Source organism: Silurus meridionalis, chromosome 27, assembly GCF_014805685.1.
Source record: "Silurus meridionalis isolate SWU-2019-XX chromosome 27, ASM1480568v1, whole genome shotgun sequence".
In the NCBI taxonomy this organism is placed as follows: Eukaryota; Metazoa; Chordata; class Actinopteri; order Siluriformes; family Siluridae; genus Silurus; species Silurus meridionalis.
In genome coordinates, this window is record NC_060910.1 from 19,427,781 (window position 1) to 19,434,845 (window position 7,065).

Below are 7,065 nucleotides of genomic sequence, written 5' to 3' on the forward strand. Positions count from 1 at the left end.
AGTACAGAAGAGTACAGTACAGTACAATACAGAACAGTACAGAACAGAACAGTACAGAACAGGACAGTACAGAACAGGACAGTACAGAACAGGACAGTACAGTCCTGACAGTACAGTGAATTTTCCATGTGTAAGTAAAAAATAAATACTGTAAATACTGGCAGCACACAGATGATTTCTTCGACACGGGCATGAGGGTCGTTGTCATGAAGCACGTAGGGACAACAGTGCTGCTTAGAGAGAGGTTGAAGATGTCAGTAAGAACATCTGGCAGTTGGTCTGCACATCCTCTGAGTACTCTGCCTACAATGTTGTCTGGTTCTGCAGCTTTCCGTAGGTGGACTCTGCTTAGAGCTTCCCTCATGTCAGCAGTGGAGAGACAGAGCACCTGGTCGAAAAAATCTGATGGTGTGACTTCAACCACCTGCATCTTAAGACCATCAAGACCAGAGAGATGGTGGTGGATTTCAGGAGGCCTAGACCTCAACCTGTGACTATCAACAGTGACTGTGTGGAGTTTGTAAAGACTTACAAATAACTAGGAGTGCAGCTAGATAACAAACTCTACTGGACTGCTGACACAGATGAAAAAAGCTGCTGCAGATGTTCTATCACACTGTTGTGGGAAGTTCCCTCTTCTAAGCAGCGGTGTGCTGGGAAGGCATCATCAATAAAATGAACGCCTCAAGCTGGTGAAGAAGGCAGGCTCGGTTGTTAGCTCAGAGCTGGATATTTTAAATATTCTTGTTTTCTTTGGGTTTTTTTTTACTTTTTTGAATAAATTGTTTTGGAATGAGAAGTTTGTACTGTAATGCCAATAAAGAAACCTTTCAGTCTTGAATCTTGAGTAACATAGAGCACCAGCAGGGGGAGCTGTTTAATCAATTTATCATATCGAAAGTGTTTGTGTATTTCTGGAACCTTAGGGATTTTCCAGCACTGACTCATCAGCTTGCCAAGTGTGTGTGTGTGTGTGTGTGTGTGTGTGTGTGTGTGTGTGTGTGTGTGTGTGTGTGTGTGGATTTTCCCAAACTGTCAGTTTGAGTCTGTTTGTAGCTTCGCAATTCAGCACATTGTTATGTTTTCATTTTATTGCACATACATTAATTTTCATATAAAACAAATCCAACAATAATTTACCCCGGGAGAGTCCAGGCTGTTACAGGGACAAGTAAAGTGTGTAGTGGTGTAGGAGTGTGTGTAGCAGTGTCAGATGTGTGTAGTGCTGTAGGTGTGTGTAGTAGTGTTGGAGGTATGTGTATTTTTGTAGTAGGTGTGTGTAGAGGTGTAGGAGATGTGTAGCAGTGTAGTAGGTGTGTGTAGTAGTGTAGGAGGTATGTGTACTGGTGTAGTAAGTATGCATAACAGTGTAGGAGATGTGTGTGGTGTAGGAGGTGTGTGTTGTGGTGTAGGAGATGTGTAACGGTGTACTAGATGTGTGTAACAGTGTAGGAGATGTGTGTAGCGGTGTAGGAGGTGTGTAGCGGTGTAGGAGGTGTGTTGTGGTGTAGGAGGTGTGTGTTGCAGTGTAGGAGATGTGTGTAGTGGAGTAGGAGGTGTGTGTTGTGGTGTAGGAAATGTGTGTAGCGGTGTAGGATGTGTGTAGTGGTGTAGGAGATGTGTGTAGTGGAGTAGGATGTGTGTAGTAGTGTAGGAGATGTGTGTAGTGGAGTAGGAGGTGTGTGTAGTGTAGGAGGTGTGTAGTGGTGTGTAGGAGATGTGTGTAGTGTAGGAGGTGTGTGTTGTGGTGTAGGAGATGTGTGTAACAGTGTAGGAGATGTGTGTAGTGAGTAGGAGGTGTGTGTAGCGGTGTAGGAGGTGTGTGTAGTGGTGTAGGAAGTGTGTGTAGTGTAGGAGGTGTGTGTAGTGGTGTAGGATGTGTGTAGTAGTGTAGGAGGTATGTGTATAGTGGAGTAGGATGTGTGTAGTGGAGTAGGAGGTGTGTGTAGTGGTGTAGGAGATGTGTGTGTAGTAACTGGTAGCTCAGTGGTTAAGGCATTGGGCTTTGGATCAGAAGATCACAGGTTCAAATCACCGCCACCGCCAAGCTGCCACTGCTGGGCCCTTGAACAAAGCCTGAAACTCTCCCCTGCTCAGTTGTAAGTCGCTCTGGATAAGGGCGTCTGCCAAATGCCCCAAATGTAAATGTAAATGTAAAGTGGTGTAGGAGATGTGTGTAGTGCAGTAGGATGTGTGTAGTGGAGTAGGAGGTGTGTGTTGTGGTGTAGGAGGTGTGTGTGGTGTAGGAGATGTGTGTAATGGTGTTGGAGATGTGTGTAGTGGAGAAGGAGGTGTGTGTAGTGTGTAGGAGATGTGTGTAGTGGAGTAGGAGGTGTGTGTGCGGTGTAGGAGATGTGTGTAGTAGTGTAGGAGGTGTGTGTGGTGTAGTAGGTGTGTGTGGTGGTGTGGGAGGTGTGTGTAACGGTGTAGGAGATGTGTAGTGGAGTAGGATGTGTGTAGTGGAGTAGTAGGTGTGTGTGTGTAGTGGTGTAGGAGGTGTGTGTAGTGGAGTAGGAGGTATGTGTTGCAGTGTATCTCTCTCTCTCTCTCTCTCTCAGTGTGACTCTCTCTCTCTCTCTCAGTGTGACCTCTCTCTCTCTCTCTCTCAGTGTGACTCTCTCTCTCTCTCTCTCTCAGTGACTCTCTCTCTCTCTCTCTCTCTCTCAGTGTGACTCTCTCTCTCTCTCCTCTCTCTCTCAGTGACTCTCTCTCTCTCTCTCTCTCTCTCTCTCTCTCTCTCTCTCTCTCAGTGTGACTCTCTCTCTCTCTCTTTATAATGCTGAATAAAGAGACTGGAGGAATTTGTGCAGTTTTATGTAGAATCTCATTATTCCCTGTAATAAATGTAATAAATGTAATAAATGTAATAAATGTAATAAATGTTGAACAGTTGAGATGTTGGTGAGAATTTCTGTCAGAATTTCATTTTTAGTTCATTTATAATAATAAAGTACAATAAAAGAGTGATGATGATGATGATGATGATGATGATGATGATGATGATGATGAGGTGAATTTCTGTAAATAAAGTGATCACATTCTTTATTTAGAGTAAAATGCAGAGCAGCAGGAGGAACCTGTAGAGCAGGAAGTGTGTGTTGGAGAGTGTTGGGGGGTTTTTGTTGGTGAGAAAGTGAAAGAATAATAAAGATGTTACTTTGGCACAGTGTTTTAATTATAAATCCTCAAAAAACCTTTACCTAAACATTATTCATTTTATTAGATCTTGGATGTAATGAACAGTGTAATAAATAAACATGTTACTGTGTTGTACAATATTGTGTATTAATGATATTTAAGAAAAATTTACAGTATTGTTTAAAATGTACAACACATGGCTGTAAAAAAAAATCCAAAGTCAAAATAAAGATTTCTGATGTAAAAATTAAGTTCTTGTGGTTTTTCTTTTTTTTCTTTTCAAAATTAAAAGAAAGTAAAAGTTACTCATTCTCTTTTGTAAACAAAAAACAGAAGTATATAGAAGTATTCTCTCTAAAATGTACTTTCTTCTGTTTAAATAATTAAGTTTTAATAATAAGATAATAAAATAATATAAAGATATAAATATGTATATGTGTGTGTGTGTGTGTGTGTGTGTGTGTGTGTGTGTGTGTGTGTATATACACAAGTCAGTCTGAAGCGTCTCTATTCAGCAGAATCAAATAAAAACAGGAAAATGAAGACATTCAGTTGTAAAACCTCTTTATTTTTTCAACACTTTAACCCTTAATTATAAAACACTGCTGTAATCTGAGTTTTGTGTACAAACTGTCAGTCATATTTATTTTACAGCTTCATTACCACTTTATTATGTGTAGTGACCTACATGGTTTTATTGGTGTTTGTCCTGTGAACACAAAATACACTATTACACTATTACAAGCAGCATTTACTATAAACCAGAACATCTGAATTATGTACTGTATGTAAATGAGTTAATTTTGTGAAATATAATAATATTTTATGATCAGTATTTAGACACAACACTATATTTCAGTTCAGATGTGTGTGTTTGTGTTACAGATGTGTGTGTTTGTGTTACACACACTGACAAAAGTTCTAAACATATTTCCGTGTTCATTCTCTCTGCCTGTAGCAGCACTGAATCAGGAATTATACACTGCTGCATCATCAGTTACTGGGGAGAAAAGACAAGAACAGGTTAGTGAGAGAGAGAGAGAGAGAGGGAGGGAGAGAGAGAGGGAGGAGGACATGTTAAAGTCCATCACATATATACGTTCTCTGAACTAAACACACTGTAGTGCTGTATATAAATGTGTTTGTTGAACGTGTGAACACATCAATAACGTATAAAGAATGAATTCTATTCTCCTCTGATTCACTAAAAACAGTGTTAATAAATAAAGTGTTAATACAGTAGTAATGAATAATAATATATGATGGTCTGTTTCTGTGTGGGACCCCGGCGTTTCCTCCACTGAGTCTTTTCAGTAAAGTTTAAATCGACCCCTGTTTTCTGTTCTGTGCTGCACTGAGAGATACAGACTGCAGTGTTTCATGATACTGTTATTAACACACGTGAAGTGTAGAGACACGGAACAAACTCAACCTGAAAAAGACTCACATATCATTTAACAAAAGTATATTTCGAGTTTACATTTAAAGTTAATGTTCCAAATCATGTGAATATAAAATAATACAACAGCACATTGTATAGTAAATTACACACTAAATTAAACACTAAATGTGTGTATTATACTTTGTGTGTGTGTCTGTGTGTGTGTGTGTGTGTGTGTGTGTGGGTACTTGTTTGGCAGAATCATGTCCTGATCTACATGCACGTGTTAAATAACCCAGTACAGGAGTCCTAGATCAACAATTCCTGTATTTACATTTTTATTAATAATTTCTTATTATTAATGTCTTTCCCAGAATTATTTTAATAATAATATAATTGTACTGTACTGTACTTATGTTTAAATCTATTTTTAAATATTAAAATATCTTGGTTAATATACATTTTTTGGACATAAATTTTTTTTTATGAATTTTTTTAAATAAGCTTTAATATTTATAAATTATAAGTTCATTTTTCATTTATATTTTGTAATTCAATTTTTTGGGCATTGTTTTGAAAAAAAAGAGTAAAATACTGCTATTGAATAATAACAGTAATTGTAGAATTTTAAACAGAAATAATGTAAACATTACTATATATAACTCAGTGTAGAAATATAATGTTTATTGTACAGTTGTTGGTGTGATGTTGCTGTAGCAGAAAAGCAGCTCAATATTAATCAATCATAAAAACATTTCTGTCTTTGAGGGATTTTCCACACACACACACACACACACACACACACACACACACACACACACACACATATATATATATATATAAGCTCACATGGGTTTGTCAAGAATTTTCATTGCTGATATTTTTTACTGAATTAATTCACTGATAGAAATTCATTGGTTTGTGTTCCCAAAGTCTATACTGGGAATATTACAGTATAAGGTGTGTGTGTGTGTGTGTGTGTGTGTGTGTGTGTGTGTGTGTGTGTGTGTGTGTCTGTATATTCAGCAGTTATCATCACTTTTTTTCATTTTATTCACCAGAATGAAACTAAATCTGCTCCATCAGTCTCTTCATGTATGAGGTTTTTGTTCCCCAAATCATCTCTTATGTAAAAAACTCTACAAGGGTCTGTTGTTGTATAAGAAATAAATAAAGGTAAATTATAAAAGAAGATTCTTTATAAACAGTAGTGAAGCTGAAATCCCCCGTGTTTTCCCCCGACACTAAACACTTTCACTTTAGTTACTGATCTGCTGCTGAAGCTTCTGCACAGTAACTGATGATGCAGTGTGTGTTCAGTGCTGCTACAGGCACAGAGAAAACACACCTAACAGAAATACACCTTTATATTAAAACACACACCCTGTCACCTGCATGAGGTGTGTGTGTGTATCTGTCAGTGTATAAACACATATTTATTTCTTCTGAATGAATATTACTCTGTGCCCCTAATGTCTATAATGAAAGTGATTATAGAGTTTATAATCATACTTATTAAAGCACATAACTTTCCCTGAAATAAAGTAATTCAGTAAATAAAATGAAAATGTTGACAAATGTATGTCAAAATATGACTTTCAAGAACATTTTAGTGAAATCAGCAAAATCGAGTTTGAATGTGGTCTGATCTTCATCAGAGACACAGTAAATTTAGCAATTTTAGATCAATTGTTGTAAAAGCTGTCCAGGTCTAGACAAATAAACTTGACTTGACTTGTTTATCCATAATGAGCAAGCCAGTGGTGACTGCATCAAAAACTCCCTGAGATATATCTTCTCCAGCACAAGCATCAGTAGTAACCAGAGGGGAAGTAATGTACAAATACTTAGTTACTGTACTTAAGTAGATTTGTCTTCTATCAGTACTTTACTCCACTAGGGCAACTTTTTACTTTCACTTATTAAATTTTTACACAGATATCTGTACTTTCTACTTCTTCCATTTACAAAACAGACTCGTTACTTTTAGTATTATTTCTTCTCACTGTTTCCAGCCTGTCAACCTTCATTGTGCTGCTTTTTCACCACATCACTGGTGTATTATATCCTGGCTATCAGACGTAGACGTCGGCAAGAGGAGCAAACAATGATCAAGGCAACAAGAGGAATGGTTCATGTGAATTCAAAGGGAGGCACCGATGTGAAAATAAATAAAAACAAAGACATTCCTCAACACATATGGCCATGTGTAAGGGAGATGTTCGAAATGTTCGGTGTAAAAAGTGCTGGCTTTTAAGAATTCGCCGTCACATTTGATACATACAGGTAATCTAACGTTTTATTGTTATGTCTTTCTTTTCATGAGCCATTTTAATGTTTAAAATTTTTTCCCCACAATTTTGTTTGTCTTTTATATATTGGATGCTGCCACATGTTTTTTTTAAATAAGGATGTTCTTAATTTCTGTAGTATGAAGCTGTCATTTAAAATCTGAGGTTTAGTCTCTATATGTTGTAGAACTGCTATACAGGTGAAGAATAAATGATAAACTTCCTGTTTAGACTTCAATAAAATGCACAGGAAAC